The sequence below is a fragment of the Apostichopus japonicus genome, chromosome 20 (assembly GCF_037975245.1).
Source record: "Apostichopus japonicus isolate 1M-3 chromosome 20, ASM3797524v1, whole genome shotgun sequence".
Classification (NCBI taxonomy): Eukaryota; Metazoa; Echinodermata; class Holothuroidea; order Aspidochirotida; family Stichopodidae; genus Apostichopus; species Apostichopus japonicus.
In genome coordinates, this window is record NC_092580.1 from 16,208,396 (window position 1) to 16,224,845 (window position 16,450).

The following is a 16,450-nucleotide window of genomic DNA, read 5'->3' on the forward strand; positions in this document are numbered from 1 at the left end:
ATTTCAGCTATTTGTTGATATTCTTACATTTTTTTGCCAAATTTTCTAATATTAAAGTGTTGAACTTAAGGCTTTTTGAAATTTTGGCAAATTCCGGCTTCTTATCAGTAAATGTATCGCTTATTCATTCGGCCTTTCATTGAAATTGTGACTTTTTAAGACAAAATACCACCTTAAACGTAGAAGTGTTGACCGGTGTTTAAATGAATATTCTTCAAATTATTATAAAATTGGACTGCAGGGTTACTATCTGAAGCGGAGGAAATTATCATTTGCCGCTAATAGAAATGATCCAGCTGTTTCATCTACCATTGCCGTGGAGTGCATCCCAAAATATACCCCATTGACGAAGTCACTCAACCAAGAAAAGATGCGCACAACGTACAAGGGATAATTGGTCTAGCTTCCAACAGCTTAGTATGCTTGGTTGACCAACTTCGATGAAAGGCCAGACAAGAAAACATCCATATTAATGAGGCAGGGCACGCGACAGACGCGCTTGGCGGGAACTTCATTTCAGACTTTAGGATCGGAAGAGAAGCAGTGTAACCTAGCAGTGTAACAGACTAATGCGGGCTGCTTTGCAGTGATGGTGAGTAGATTTATCTAAATTGAGTATCTTAATTAAGTTACTTTTGTTTTGGCTGAGAAATGCAAAACATCTTAAAGAGATTGCTTATTATGTGCGTAACTGTCACAACTGTAACAAAATGCTTGTAAACAAAAGGCAATACTGTCAGATATTCTAAGTGCAACGTGTTTGGCCTTTACGTAACGGTAATGCTAAGTGTGAATAGGCTCTGTTATAGTCACATAAGCTAGCTTGTTTTACCCGAGCTTGTTTAATATATATATACATATTCCTGGTCTACTGTTTGTGAAGATGCAAGGGGAGAAATTATTAGTAGAGCATATACACATCCATGGTGTTTAGTCCATCTGTGTCTTGGACTCTCTTCAATCATACTATCTCTTTGGTTTTCTTTCGAAATAATCCCAAGGTAAACTGTTGACCGTGTTAAAGAGGTTCAATATTTGAGATGCAACATTGTTCGAACCCAAATTTATACAAAACCACCATTTATACAAACATAACAAATGTAATAATTAAAGGACAATAGAAGAACAATGAATCACAAGTGGCTCTGATGTCATATATGTAAACTTGATTAGTTATCTAGCCTTGTGTGTAAAGATGCATTAAATCTGTATCATATCTCCCAAATGAAATGAGATATTTGCTTAGATGTTTGGAGAGGTTATGCTTTGCATATATCAAATGAACCAAGAATGATTTTAGGATTATTGTCTTCATTAAAAAGAGCAGTAACAAACTATAGCTAAAATGCTCTACTACTAATTGATGTTCTTAGATACCATTCATATTAAAGACGAGAAACATGTTATCTTTTACCATACTTGTTCATGCGGTTAAGTAGGCTATACGTCTATATATGTTAAGACATGACCAAGTTTTTTAAGTTACTGTCGATTAATCTATATATAGTTGTAGTAACCTATGAACACAGAGGGATGTGCCCAGGATTTCCTGAGTGCCGGGTATACTGATCGCCGTCCTGGGGAGGGGTGTTTTTCGATTTTTGAAGGTGCTCAGATGCCAAATACTGGCATTTGTTTAGCTTTTTCAGCACTCACAAGTACTAGTTTTGCTAAACATTTACATTTTTGATTTTTTTTTTCAATTTATGTTGAATATATAATGTCGGGATTGCAGATGAAAATAGTGCTGGGCGGGATTCATGAATTTTAAGACAGTGCTGGGCGGTAATATTTAGTGCTTGGCGGGGCTGAGATGCCAAATACCGGCACTTGTGTAGCTTTTTAAGCACACACAAATACTAGTTTTTTTAATTTATTTTTTTCAATTTATGTTGAATATATTGTGAATAATGTCGGGATTTTAGATAAAAATAGTGCTGGGCGGGATCCACGATTTTTAAGACAGTGTTGGGCGGAAATTGTAAGTGCTTTAGTAATTTTTAGTACAAGGATTTCCCTAACTTTATACCAACCAGCAGTATTACGACTATTGCAATTTAAATTTAGGGTAAACTCGAAACAAAATTAAGGAGAAACTTAACGTACAATTCTACTGGTTTGCTTCTAGAACGATGACAATGCGGACGAGGACCAAGCCGACAAATCGGAAGAACGAAAGGAACCAGGCTATGAACTAAACAGAAGAAAAACAAAGAACGGTGTAGTAGTGGTATCATTTTGAAAAGTTTGCTTATTGTATGTGCTGCAGGTTTTCCATCATCCTCCAGCCTTTTGCCACGAGCAAAAGAGTAATAAAGTTAGTGTGTGTATTGCAATAATGTTATCATATATTTTTTATGCAGATTTGTTAAAGAAATGCCTGATTGTTCTTTGTAGTTTATATTTAATAGATGCTCCAGACGTCCCCAGACACCAATACCACCAACCACCTTCCACAAGTCACCAGCTAGCCTTTTGCCATGAGCAAAAGAGTAATAACGTGTCTATGTTTGTATTGCAGTGAGTTTACTTTATATATTTTATGCCAATTTGAAGAGTGTTAAAAAAAATATTGCATCATTTTTTTAAAGAAAATGCCTGATTGTTTGTTTCAAGTTGATATTTTATAGATGATTCAGACGTCCCCAGACACCAATACCACCAACCACCTTCCACAAGTCACCAGCTACCTTCCCCCCAGCCTTTTGCCACGAGCAATAGGGTAATAACGTTTATGTGTTTGCATTGCAATGAGTTTACTATATATATTTTTATGCCAATTTGAAGAGTGTAAAAAAAAGAGCATCATTTTTTAAAGAAATGCCTGACTGTTCGTTTCTAGTTTATATTTTATAGATGTTTCAGACGTCCCCAGACACCAATACCACCTTCCACAAGTCACCAGCTACCTTCCCCCAGCCTTTTGCCACGAGCAATAGGGTAATAACGTTTATGTGTTTGCATTGCAATGAGTTTACAATATATATTTTTATGCCAATTTGAAGTGTAAAAAAAAAAGAAGAGCATCATTTTTTAAAGAAATGCCTGACTGTTCGTTTCTAGTTTATAGATGTTTCAGACGTCCCCAGACACTAATACTACCAACCACCTTCCACAAGTCACCAGCTACCTTCCCCCAGCATTTTGCCACGAGCAATAGGGTAATAACGTTTATGTGTTTATATTGCAATGATTTTACTATATATATTTTTATGACAATTTGAAGAATGTAAAAATAATAGTGCATCATTTTTTAAAGAAATGCCTGACTGTTCGTTTCTAGTTTATATTTTATAGATGTTTTCAGACGTCCCAGACACCAATACCACCAACCACCTTCCAAAAGTCACCAGCTACCGTCCCCCAGCCTTTTGCCATGAGCAAAAGAGTAATAACCTATTTATGTTTGTATTGCAATGAGTTTACTTTATATATTTTTATGCCAATTTGAAGAGTGTTAAAAAAAAACATATTGCATCATTTTTTAAAGAAATGCCTGACTGTTCGTTTCTAGTTTATATTTTATAGATGTTTCAGACGTCCCCAGACACCAATACCACCAACCACCTTCCACAAGTCACCAGCTACCTTCCCCCAGCCTTTTGTCACGAGCAATAGGGTAATAACGTTTATGTGTTTGTATTGGAATGAGTTTACTATATATATTTTCATGCCAATTTGAAGTGTTTAAAAAAAATATTGCATCATTTTTTAAAGAAATGCCTGACTGTTCGTTTCTAGTTTATGTTTTATAGATGTTTCCAGACGTCCCCAGACACCAATACTACCAACCACCTTCACAAGTCACCAGCTACCTTCCCCCAGCCTTTTGCCACGAGCAATAGGGTAATAACGTTTATGTGTTTATATTGCAATGATTTTACTATATATTTTTCATGCCAATTTGAAGAGTGTTAAAAAAAAATGTTGCATCATTTTTTTAAAGAAATGCCTGATTGTTCGTTTCTAGTTTATATTTTATAGATGTTCCTGACGTCCCCAGACACCAATACCACCTTCCACAAGTCACCAGCTACCTTCCCCCAGCCTTTTGCCACGAGCAATAGGGTAATAACGTTTATGTGTTTGTATTGCAATGATTTTACTATATTTTTTTATGTCAATTTGAAGAGTGTTAAAAAGAAAATATTGCATCATTTTTTAAAGAAATGTCTGACTGTTCGTTTCTAGTTTATATTTTATAGATGTTTTCAGACGTCCCAGACACCAATACTACCAACCACCTTCCACAAATCACCAGCTACGTCCCCCAGCCTTTTGCAATGAGCAAAAGAGTAATAACCTTTTTATGTTTGTATTGCAATGAGTTTACTTTATATATTTTTATGCCAATTTGAAGAGTGTTAAAAAAAATATTGCATCATTTTTTAAAGAAATGCCTGACTGTTCGTTTCTAGTTTATATTTTATAGATGTTTCAGACGTCCCCAGACACCAATACCACCTTCCACAAGTCACCAGCTACCTTCCCCCAGCCTTTTGCCACGAGCAATAGGGTAATAACGTTTATGTGTTTGTATTGCAATGATTTTACTATATATATTTTTATGCCAATTTGAAGAGTGTTTAAAAAAAAATATTGCATCATAAAGAAATGCCTGACTGTTCGTTTCTAGTTTATATTTTATAGATGTTTTCAGACGTCCCAGACACCAATACCACCAACCACCTTCCACAAGTCACCAGCTACCGTCCCCAGCCTTTTGCCATGAGCAAAAGAGTAATAACCTTTTTATGTTTGTATTGCAATGAGTTTACTTTATATATTTTTATGCCAATTTGAAGAGTGTTAAAAAAGAATATTGCATCATTTTTTAAAGAAATGCCTGACTGTTCGTTTCTAGTTTATATTTTATAGATGTTTCAGACGTCCCCAGACACCAATACTACCAACCACCTTCCACAAGTCACCAGCTACCTTCCCCCAGCCTTTTGCCACGAGCAATAGGGTAATAACGTTTATGTGTTTGTATTGGAATGAGTTTACTATATATATTTTCATGCCAATTTGAAGTGTTTAAAAAAAATATTGCATCATTTTTTAAAGAAATGCCTGACTGTTCGTTTCTAGTTTATGTTTTATAGATGTTTCCAGACGTCCCCAGACACCAATACTACCAACCACCTTCACAAGTCACCAGCTACCTTCCCCCAGCCTTTTGCCACGAGCAATAGGGTAATAACGTTTATGTATTTATATTGCAATGATTTTACTATATATTTTTCATGCCAATTTGAAGAGTGTTAAAAAAAAATGTTGCATCATTTTTTTAAAGAAATGCCTGATTGTTCGTTTCTAGTTTATATTTTATAGATGTTCCTGACGTCCCCAGACACCAATACCACCTTCCACAAGTCACCAGCTACCTTCCCCCAGCCTTTTGCCACGAGCAATAGGGTAATAACGTTTATGTGTTTGTATTGCAATGATTTTACTATATTTTTTTATGTCAATTTGAAGAGTGTTAAAAAGAAAATATTGCATCATTTTTTAAAGAAATGTCTGACTGTTCGTTTCTAGTTTATATTTTATAGATGTTTTCAGACGTCCCAGACACCAATACTACCAACCACCTTCCACAAATCACCAGCTACGTCCCCCAGCCTTTTGCAATGAGCAAAAGAGTAATAACCTTTTTATGTTTGTATTGCAATGAGTTTACTTTATATATTTTTATGCCAATTTGAAGAGTGTTAAAAAAAATATTGCATCATTTTTTAAAGAAATGCCTGACTGTTCGTTTCTAGTTTATATTTTATAGATGTTTCAGACGTCCCCAGACACCAATACCACCTTCCACAAGTCACCAGCTACCTTCCCCCAGCCTTTTGCCACGAGCAATAGGGTAATAACGTTTATGTGTTTGTATTGCAATGATTTTACTATATATATTTTTATGCCAATTTGAAGAGTGTTTAAAAAAAAATATTGCATCATAAAGAAATGCCTGACTGTTCGTTTCTAGTTTATATTTTATAGATGTTTTCAGACGTCCCAGACACCAATACCACCAACCACCTTCCACAAGTCACCAGCTACCGTCCCCAGCCTTTTGCCATGAGCAAAAGAGTAATAACCTTTTTATGTTTGTATTGCAATGAGTTTACTTTATATATTTTTATGCCAATTTGAAGAGTGTTAAAAAAGAATATTGCATCATTTTTTAAAGAAATGCCTGACTGTTCGTTTCTAGTTTATATTTTATAGATGTTTCAGACGTCCCCAGACACCAATACATGTTGCATCATTTTTTTTTAAAGAAATGCCTGATTATTCGTTTCTAGTTTATATTTTATAGATGTTCCTGACGTCCCCAGACACCAATACCACCTTCCACAAGTCACCAGCTACCTTCCCCCAGCCTTTTGCCACGAGCAATAGGGTAATAACGTTGATGTGTTTGTATTGCAATGACTTTACTTTATATATTTTTATGCCAATTTGAAGAGTGTAAAAAATATTGCATCATTTTTTAAAGAAATGTCTGACTGTTCGTTTCTAGTTTATATTTTATAGATGTTCCAGACGTCCCCAGACACCAATACCACCAACCACCTTCCACAAGTCACCAGGTACCGTCCCCCAGCCTTTTGCCATGAGCAAAAGAGTAATAACCTTTTTATGTTTGTATTGCAATGAGTTTACTTTATATATTTTTATGCCAATTTGAAAAGTGTTAAAAAAAAATATTGCATCATTTTTTAAAGAAATGCCTGACTGTTCGTTTCTAGTTTATATTTTATAGATGTTTCAGACGTCCCCAGACACCAATACCACCAACCACCTTCCACAAGTCACCAGCTACCTTCCCCCAGCCTTTTGCCACGAGCAATAGGGTAATAACGTTTATGTGTTTATATTGCAATGATTTTACTATATATTTTTCATGCCAATTTGAAGAGTGTTAAAAAAAATGTTGCATCATTTTTTTAAAGAAATGCCTGATTATTCGTTTCTAGTTTATATTTTATAGATGTTCCTGACGTCCCTAGACACCAATACCACCTTCCACAAGTCACCAGCTACCTTCCCCCAGCTTTTTGCCACGAGCAATAGGGTAATAACGTTGATGTGTTTGTATTGCAATGAGTTTACTTTATATATTTTTATGCCAATTTGAAGAGTGTAAAAAATATTGCATCATTTTTTAAAGAAATGTCTGACTGTTCGTTTCTAGTTTATATTTTATAGATGTTCCAGACGTCCCCAGACACCAATACCACCAACCACCTTCCACAAGTCACCAGCTACCGTCCCCCAGCCTTTTGCCATGAGCAAAAGAGTAATAACGTTTCTATGTTTGTCTTGCAATGAGTTTACTTTATATATTTTTATGCCAATTTGAAGAGTGTTAAAAAAAAATATTGCATCATTTTTTAAAGAAATGCCTGACTGTTCGTTTCTAGTTTATATTTTATAGATGTTTCAGACGTCCCCAGACACCAATACCACCAACCACCTTCCACAAGTCACCAGCTACCTTCCCCCAGCATTTTGCCACGAGCAATAGGGTAATAACGTTTATGTGTTTGTATTGCAATGAGTTTACTATATATATTTTTATGCCAATTTAAAGAGTGTTTAAAAAAAAATATTGCATCATTTTTTAAAGAAATGCCTGACTGTTCGTTTCTAGTTAATATTTTATAGATGTTCCAGACGTCCCCAGCCACCAACTACCAAATACCACCATCGACCAGCTCCATCTTCCTTGACCACTAGCCACCACCAGCCAACTTCCTCCAGACTACCCAGCCACCAACCACAAAATACCACCATCATCAAGCTCCAGCTGCCACCGACCACCAGTCACCAGCTACAAGTCACCAGCCTTTTTGCACGAGCAAAAGAGTAATAAAGTATGTGTGTTTGTTATTGCAATGAATTTACTATATATTTTGTTGAGTGTTTTCAGGAAAATGAAATATGGCACCATCCACCGACCACTAGTCACCAGCCACTAGCCTTTTGCCATGAGCAAAATAATTATTACTTATGTGTGTTTGTATTGCAATTGATTTTACTATAGATTATTGTGCGAATTTTTGTGCGTGTTTACATAACATATAAATGCATCACTTTATATAGAAATGATTGATTGTTCTCATCTAGTTCCAAGTTCGAAGTTTATTTCTCCATCCACCAACCACGAACTACCTATACCAGCCAGCAATCACCAGCCAACGCTAGATGAACTGAAAGGCATCTAGTCTCCGCCAGATGAACTGAACACTTGTAGTCTCCGCTATATAAAGTGATTGCTTGCAGCCTCCACTAGATGAAATGACCGATTGCAGCCTCCGCCAGAGGAAGTGACCGCTAGCAGCCACCAGGAACTCTGCCATTTCCCGTCCTATCACCCAGTCTTCATAGTATAAAGTAATTAAATCAGCGGGTGTACAAGGATTAAATTGATTCCAGGAGCCATTTCTGGGAATTGGTGGATCATCCATGTCAGTACCAGATAAATTTGTTCCTAAATGACGCATTGATTAATACTTCTAAAATACTTTAAAAATACTTGAACATAACTGTACGAGAGGAACCCATATCCAAAGATTGCTTTAATATATTTTTAAGTAATTATTCTCTCGTTTCTCGGCAGCCTGAAGATGAACTGGAAGAAAATACCTGCAACCACCTCCAAGATATTTGATCGACCTTCCATCAATAATCAAACCACTGTGAATTCGTAATTTCTCAATGAAGATGAACTGGAAGAAAATACCTGCAACCACATAGAAGATGTTTGATCGACCTTCCATCATTAATCTACCACTGTGAATTGTGTAGGGTGAGGATGTGTAGACTATACTACAAGGAGTAACTAGTACATCAATGAGAAAGCAGAGCTGGAATATCCATATCTCTTGTCGGTTTATTACAAGGATATCACATTATTTAATACTACACGTCTTAAATTGCTAACGTAAAATTCATAGTATCTGTCCACATCAGAATTTTACTTCGTATTTTTTCTCTTCAAATTTACTCCATTTAATCTTTTTACTCTATTTACTCTATTACTAGTATTTACTCTATTTACCATATAAACTTTATTTACTTGATTTAATTGATTAACTTGATTTACTCTATTTACTCTATTTACTTTATTTTTTTTATTTACTTTATTTACCACATTTACCATATTTATTAAATTTACATTAAATACTTTATTTATGTTATTTACGTTATTTATTTTATTTACTTTATTTACCTCATTTACTATATTTACATTACTTACATTAAATACTTTATATACAGTACTGTATTTTACTTTATTTACTTAATTTTATGTAATTTTATGTAATTTATGTTATTTACTTTACTTACTTACTTTATTTACTTTCTTTCGGTTATTTAGGTTATTTATGCTTTACGTTATTTACTTTATTAACTTATTTACTTTATTTTCTTTATTGACTTTATTTATGTTATTTATATGTGTGCGTGTGTGTGGTTTGTATATATACTTTACTTACTTTATATATGTGTGCGTTTGTGCGTGTGTGTGTGTGTGTGTGTGGGGCTTGTAAAAACAATTGCATATTTACTTTATTTATGTTACTTACGTTGTTTACTTTATTTACTTTATTACTGCATTAACTTAATTGACTTTATTTACTTTCTTTACTTGATTAACTTAATTTATTTTCTTTACTTTTTTTTACTTTACTTATTTCATTTACTTTATTTACCCTATTTACTCTATTTACTTTATTTACTGTATTTATTTATTTTATATATATATATATATATATATATATATATATAAATATATATATAAACATATGTATGCGTGTGAGTGTGTGTGTGTGGTTTGTATATACAATTATATATAGAGTTCTATGTATATATATATGTATATATTTGCGTGTGTGTATGGCTTGTATATACATTTAGTCTTTTCGAAGTTTCCCTTTCGAGATCCGGCTTCTCAATACAGATCTCTTTAGAGTGTGCCAATATTTGTCACCAAAACAGAATTCGCCATTGTTCGATACTGGTGACAAATGTGCCTACATTTACCTTATTTACTTCATTACTTTATTTACTTCATTTACTATATTTACATTATATACTTTATATACAGTACAGTATTTTACTTTATTTACCTAATTTACCTTATTTTATGTTATTTACTTTATTAACTTTATTTACTTTATTTCGGTTATTCAGGTTATTTACTTTATTAACTTATTTACTTTATTTTCTTTATTTACTTATATTATTTATATGTGTGCGTGTGTGTGTGGTTTGTATATATACTTTACTTACTTTATATATGTGTGCGTTTGTGCGTGTGTGTGTGTGGGGCTTGTATATACAATTGCATATTTACTTTATTTATGTTACTTACGTTGTTTACTTTATTTACTTTATTACTGCATTAACTTAATTGACTTTATTTACTTTCTTTACTTGATTAACTTAATTTATTTTCTTTACTTTTTTTTACTTTACTTATTTCATTTACTTTATTTACCCTATTTACTCTATTTACTTTAATTAGTTTATTTACTGTATTTATTTATTTATTTTATATATATATATATATATATATATATATATATATATATAAACATATGTATGCGTGTGAGTGTGTGTGTGTGGTTTGTATATACAATTATATATAGAATTCTATGTATATATATATATGTATATATTTGCGTGTGTGTATGGCTTGTATATACATTTAGTCTTTTCGAAGTTTCCCTTTCGAGATCCGGCTTCTCAATACAGATCTCTTTAGAGTGTGCCAATATTTGTCACCAAAACAGAATTCGCCATTGTTCGATACTCATGTGCCTACATTTACCTTATTTACTTCATTACTTTATTTACTTCATTTACTATATTTACATTATATACTTTATATACAGTACTGTATTTTACTTTATTTACCTAATTTACTTTATTTTATGTTATTTATGTAATTTATGTTATTTACTTTATTTCGGTTATTTACGTTATTTACGTTAACTTATTTACTTTATTTTCTTTATTGACTCTATTTATGTTATTTATATGTGTGCGTGTGTGTGGTTTGTATATATACTTTACTTACTTTATATATGGGTGCGTTTGTGCGTGTGTGTGTGTGGGGCTTGTATATACAATTGCATATTTACTTTATTTATGTTACTTACGTTGTTAACTTTATTTACTTTATTACTGCATTAACTTTAGGTTACTTTATTTACTTTCTTTACTTGATTAACTTAATTTATTTTCTTTACTTTTTTTTACTTTACTTATTTCATTTACTTTATTTACCCTATTTACTCTATTTACTTTAATTAGTTTATTTACTGTATTTATTTATTTTATATATATATATATATATATATATATATATAAACATATGTATGCGTGTGAGTGTGTGGTTGTATATACAATTATATATAGAGTTCTATGTATATATATTTATATGTATATATTTGCGTGTGTGTATGGCTTGTATATACATTTAGTCTTTTCAAAGTTTCCCTTTCGAGATCCGGCTTCTTAATACAGATCTCTATAGAGTGTGCCAATATTTGTCACCAAAACAGAATTCGCCATTGTTCGATACTGGTGACAAATGTGCCTACATTTACCTTATTTACTTTATTTACTTCATTTACTATATTTACATTATATACTTTATATACAGTACTGTATTTTACTTTATTTACCTAATTTACTTTATTTTATGTTATTTATGTAATTTACTTTATTAACTTTATTTACTTTATTTACTTTATTTCGGTTATTTACTTTATTAACTTATTTACTTTATTTTCTTTATTTACTTTATGTTATTTATAGGTGTGCGTGTGTGTGGTTTGTATATATACTTTACTTACTTTATATATGTGTGCGTTTGTGCGTGAGTGTGTGGGGCTTGTATATACAATTGCATATTTACTTTATTTATGTTACTTACGTTGTTTACTTTATTTACTTTATTACTGCATTAACTTAATTGACTTTATTTACTTTCTTTACTTGATTAACTTAATTTATTTTCTTTACTTTTTTTTACTTTACTTATTTCATTTACTTTATTTACCCTATTTACTCTATTTACTTTAATTAGTTTATTTACTGTATTTATTTATTTATTTTATATATACATATATATATATATATATATATATATATATATATATATATATATATATATATATATATATATAAACATATATATATATATAAACATATATATATATATAAACATATATATATATATAAACATATATATATATATACATACATATGTATGCGTGTGAGTGTGTGTGTGTGGTTTGTATATACAATTATATATAGAGTTCTATGTATATATATATATATGTATATATTTGCGTGTGTGTATGGCTTGTATATACATTTAGTCTTTTCGAAGTTTCCCTTTCGAGATCCGGCTTCTCAATACAGATCTCTATAGAGTGTGCCAATATTTGTCACCAAAACAGAATTCGCCATTGTTCGATACTGGTGACAAATGTGCCTACATTTACCTTATTTACTTTATTTACTTCATTTACTATATTTACATTATATACTTTATATACAGTACTGTATTTTACTTTATTTAGCTAATTTACTTTATTTTATGTTATTTATGTAATTTATGTAATTTACTTATTTTCTTTGTTTACTGTATTAACTTTATTTACTTTATTTACTTTATTTCGGTTATTTAGGTTATTTATGTTATTTACGTTATTTACTTTATTAACTTATTTACTTTATTTTCTTTATTTACTTTATGTTATTTATATGTGTGCGTGTGTGTGGTTTGTATATATACTTTACTTACTTTATATATGTGTGCATTTGTGCGTGTGTGTATGTGTGTGTGGGGCTTGTATATACAATTGCATATTTATTTTATTTATGTTACTTACGTTGTTTACTTTATTACTGCATTAACTCAATTTACTTTCTTTACTTGATTAACATTATTTACTTTCTTTCCTTTTTTTTTTTTTATTGACGTTATTTACTTTCTTTACTTTATTTACTGTATTTACTTTATTTACTTTATTTACTTTATTTACTGTATTTACTTTATTTACTTTATTTACTAAATTTACATGATATACTTTCATTACTTTCTTAAATTTATTTACTTTCTTTACTTTATTTACTAAATTTACATGATATACTTTATTTACCTTATTTACTTCATTTACTATATTAACATTATATACTTTATATACAGTACTGTATTTTACTTTATTTACTTAATTTTATGTTATTTATGTAATTTATGTTATTTACTTTATTTTCTTAATTAACTTTATTTACTTTACTTCCTTTATTTACTTTCTTTACTTTATTTCGGTTATTTACTTTATTAACTTATTTACTTTATTTTCTTTATTTACTTTATTTATGTTATTTATATGTGTGCGTGTGTGTGGTTTGTATATATACTTTACTTACTTTATATATATATGTGCGTTTGTGCGTGTGTGTGTGTGGGGCTTGTATATACAATTGCATATTTACTTTATTTATGTTACTTACGTTGTTTACTTTATTACTGCATTAACTGAATTTACTTTATTTACTTGATTAACTTTATTTATTTTCTTTACTTTTTTTTACTTTACTTATTTCATTTACTTTATTTACCCTATTTACTCTATTTACTTTAATTAGTTTATTTACTGTATTTATTTATTTTATATATATATACATATATATATATATATATGCGTGTGAGTGTGTGTGTGGTTTGTATATATATATATATGTATATATTTGCGTGTGTGTATGGCTTGTATATACATTTAGTCTTTTCCAAGTTTCCCTTTCGAGATCCGGCTTCTTAATACAGATCTCTATAGAGTGTGCCAATATTTGTCACCAAAACAGAATTCGCCATTGTTCGATACTGGTGACAAATGTGCCTACATTTACCTTATTTACTTTATTTACTTCATTTACTATATTTACATTATATACTTTATATACAGTACTGTATTTTACTTTATTTACCTAATTTACTTTATTTTATGTTATTTATGTAATTTATGTTATTTACTTTAGTTACTTGAGTTACTTTATTTATTTTATTTACTTTATTTACTTTATTGCCTTATTGCCTTTGTCGTTCAAGTTCATATAACAGAGTCTTTTCGAAGTTTCTCTTTCAAGATCCGGCCTTTGTCGTAATTGCCTTATTGCCTTTGTCGTTCAAGTTCATATAACAGAGTCTTTTTGAAGTTTCTCTTTCGAGATCCGGCTTCTCAATACAGATCTCTATAGAGTGTGCCAATATTTGTCACCAAAACAGAGTTCGCCATTGTTCGATACTGGTGACAAATGTGACTACATTTACTTTAATACTTTATTTACTTTATTTGCTTTATTAACTTTGTTTACTTTCTTTACCATATTTACTAAACTTACATGATATACATTATATACTTTATATACTTAATTGCATATTTACTTTTTTTACTGTATTTATTTTATTTACTTTAAAGTTACTTTAAAGTTAGTTTATGAACTTTATGTTCTTTATTTACTTTATTTATGTTATTTATATGTGTGCGTGTGTGTGGTTTTGATATATATATATATATACTTACTTACTTTACATATATGTATATGCGTGCATGTGTGTGTGTAGCTTGTATATACAATTGCATATCGTATTTACTTTCTTTAGTTGATTTACTTGATTTACTATATTTACATTATATACTTCATATACAGTACTGTATTTACTTTATTTCATTTGTTTACTATATTAACTTTATTTACTTTCTTTACTTTATTTACCTTATTTACTTTCTTTACTTTCTTTACTTTATGTACTTTAGTTACTTTATTAATTTTTTAAAGATATTTACTCTAGTTACTTTATTTACTTTATTTTCCTTTAGTTATTTTACTTATTTTATTTACTTTATTTAGTTTAATTACTTCATTTCCTTTAATAACATTATTCACTTTACTTACTTGTTTTTTGTTTTACTTTATTTATTTTATTTACTCTATTTACTTTAATTAGTTTATTTACTTTATTTATTTATTTTATATATATATATATATATATATATATATATATATATATTATTTACTTTATTTATTTATTTTATATATATATGTATGTTTATTTGTGCGTGTGTGTATGTGTATGGCTTTACTTTATTTACTTTATTTACTTTCTTTAGTTAACTTGATTTACTATATTTACATTATATACTTTATATACAGTACTGTATTTACTTTATTTAATTTGTTTACTATAGTAACTTTATTAACTTTCTTTATTTTATTTACTTTCTTTACTTTATGTACTTTATGTACTTAAGTTACTTTAATAATTTTTTTACTTTATTTACTCTAGTTAGTTTATTTACTTTAGTTACTTTTTTATTTTATTTACTTTAGTTACTTTATTTACTTTAATTACTTCATTTCCTTTAATTACGTTATTCACTTATGTTATGTTTACTAAATTTAAATGATATACTTTATATACTTTATTTATGTTTTTTATATGTTATTTACGTTATTTACTTTATTTCCTAACTTTTTATTTTGTTTCCTTTATTAACTTTATTTTCTTTATTAACTTTATTTGTGTTATTTATATGTGTGCGTGTGTGTGTTTTGTATATATATATACTTTACTTACTTTTTATATATGTATATATGTGCCTTTGTGCGTGTGGCTTGTATATACACTTTCATATTTACTTTATTTACTTTCTATACTTGATTAACTTTATTTACTGTTTTTACTGTATTTACTGTATTTAATGTATTTACTTTATTTACTATAGAGTGTGCCAATATTTGTCACCAAAACAGAATTCGCCATTGTTCGATACTGGTGACAAATGTGACTACATTTACTTTATATACTTTATTAACTTTCTTTACCTTATTTACTTTCTTTACCATATTTACTAAATTTACATGATATACATTATATACTTTATATACTTCATTGCATATTTACTTTATTTACTTTATTTATTTTTTGTACTTTCAAGTTACTTTAAAGTTACTTTATGAACTTTGTTCTTTATTTTCTTTATTTACTTTATTTATGTTATTTATATGTGTGTGTGGTTTGTATATACTTACTTTATATATATGTATATGTGTGCGTTTGTGTGGCTTGTATATACAATTGCATATCGTATTAACTTTATCTACTTTCTTTAGTTGATTTACCATATTTACATTAGATACTTTATATACAGTACTGTATTTACTTTGGTGGTTGGACTGGAGTTGTTTATATGGAACTTGTTTTTGTGGCGGCACTTCGATATGAGCTCTGGGCGTTTGTTCAGGAGGGTCCGTTTGTCTGCGTTGATAATGGTGAGTTTTTCTGTGAGACAGAGGTTGCACCGCTTCGACTCGTTGTTGTAGGCTTTGGTTCTGCTGGCGATCGACCAATTGATGGTGAATG

General features: G+C 29.9%; 1 protein-coding gene and 2 long non-coding RNA genes across 4 annotated transcripts in view; all 3 read left to right on the plus strand.

The window, feature by feature from the left end:
- LOC139961719 (uncharacterized) overlaps positions 1–5,176 on the plus strand; it is a 66,284-nt gene extending 61,108 nt beyond the window's left edge. The window contains exons 2-3 of the long non-coding RNA XR_011790971.1: positions 242–592; positions 2,129–5,176. This is a non-coding gene — a long non-coding RNA (uncharacterized lncRNA). The remainder of the gene's footprint in view (positions 1–241; positions 593–2,128) is intronic.
- Positions 1–16,450, plus strand: part of LOC139961572 (uncharacterized) — a 189,395-nt gene that overhangs the window by 148,184 nt on the left and 24,761 nt on the right. The window lies entirely within an intron of this gene.
- LOC139961811 (uncharacterized) lies at positions 6,339–9,071 on the plus strand. Of its 2 annotated transcripts, XR_011791026.1 has the most exons (4): positions 6,339–7,532; positions 7,658–7,880; positions 8,134–8,474; positions 8,627–9,069. It is a non-coding gene; the product is annotated as an uncharacterized lncRNA (long non-coding RNA). The 2 variants fall into 2 exon arrangements; XR_011791025.1 differs by having other exon boundaries at positions 6,341–7,880; positions 8,627–9,071.